The sequence below is a fragment of the Arachis duranensis genome, chromosome 2, assembly GCF_000817695.3.
Source record: "Arachis duranensis cultivar V14167 chromosome 2, aradu.V14167.gnm2.J7QH, whole genome shotgun sequence".
In the NCBI taxonomy this organism is placed as follows: Eukaryota; Viridiplantae; Streptophyta; class Magnoliopsida; order Fabales; family Fabaceae; genus Arachis; species Arachis duranensis.
In genome coordinates, this window is record NC_029773.3 from 64,361,553 (window position 1) to 64,363,172 (window position 1,620).

Consider the following 1,620-nt stretch of genomic DNA (forward strand, 5'->3'; position numbering starts at 1 on the left):
TTAAGCTCAAAGTTGTTTGCTCCAATGGCAGGGATAGAGATGCTTCTCCATAGAAGTCGGGAGTAGGTGCAGTAAAGTCACCCAGCACCTTCCTTGCATTGTTTGCATTGTTGTTGTTTTCGGCTGTCATGGGTTGTTCTTCTTTGAAGATTTCGGTTAGGTCCTCTACAGAGAGTTGTGCTTTGGTTTCTCTTAGCTTTCTCTTCAAGGTCCTTTCAGGTTCAGGATCAGCCTCAACAAGAATGCTTTTGTCCTTGCTCCTGCTCATAAGAAAGAAAAGGGAATAAGAAAATGTGGAATCCTCTATGTCACAGTATAGAGATTCCTTGAGGTGTCAGAGGAAAAGAAAAATAGAAGGAAGAGGTAGAAGAATTCGAACTTAGTGAGATAGAGTTTGAATTGTGCATTGAGGAGGAGTGGTACTCCATAAATAGAAGGATGTGAGAAGAGGGGAAGAGATTTTTCGAAAATTAAGTAAAAAACATTTTAAAAACATTTTGAAAAACTTGAATTGATTTTCGAAAACTAAAAGTGGGAAAGAAATCAAGTGATTTTTGAAAAAGATTTTGAAATTAGCAATAAAAAAGATATGATTGAAAAGATATGATTTGAAAAACAATTTTAAAAAGATTTGATTTTAAAAATTAATGACTTGCCTATCAAGAAAAGATATGATTCAAACATTAAACCTTTCTCAACAGAAAAGGCAACATACTTGAAATGTTGAATCAAATCATTAATTGATAGCAAGTATTTTTGAAAAAGGAAAGAAATTGATTTTGAAAACATTTGATTGAAAAGATATGATTTGAAAAAGATTTGATTTTAAAAAATTTTGAAAACTTGAAAAAAATCTTCCCTCTTGTGTCATCCTGGCGTTAAACACCCAGAATGGTATCCATTCTGGCGTTTAACGCCCAAAATGCTACCTTTTTGGGCGTTAAACGCCAGTTTTTCCTTCTTCACTGGGCGTTTTGAACGCCCAGCTTTTTCTGTATAATTCCTCTGCTGCATGTACTGAATCTTCAGTTCTCTGTATTATTGACTTGAAAATAGAACCAAGATCAAATAAACAATGCATGCAAGACACCAAACTTAAAATGAGACTAGTGTCTCTATAAGAAACATAACATATTTTTGGTTTTTATGATTTTGTAATTTTTTTTTATTTTTTCGAAAATTAAGTGGAAAAGAAAATAAAGGTGTCAAAATTCTTAATGAGAATTCCAGGAATCATTGCAATGCTAGTCTAAGACTTCGGTCCAAGAATTAGACATGGCTTCACAGCCAGCCAAGCTTTCAAAGAAAGCTTCGGTCCAAAACACTAGACATGGCAAATGGCCAGCCAAGCCTTAGCAGATCATTGCTCCAATAGCAAGATTGATAGAAATCAACAAGCTCTTGTGATGATAAGTTGAAACCTCGGTCCAATAAGATTAGACATGGCTTCACAGCCAGCCAGACTTCAACAGATCATCATGAAACTCTAGAACTCATTCTTAAGAATTCTGAAAAATACCTAATCTAAGCAACAAGATGAACCGTCAGTTGTCCATACTCGAAACCATCCCCGGCAACGGCGCCAAAAACTTGGTGCACGAAATTGTGATCACTACTTTT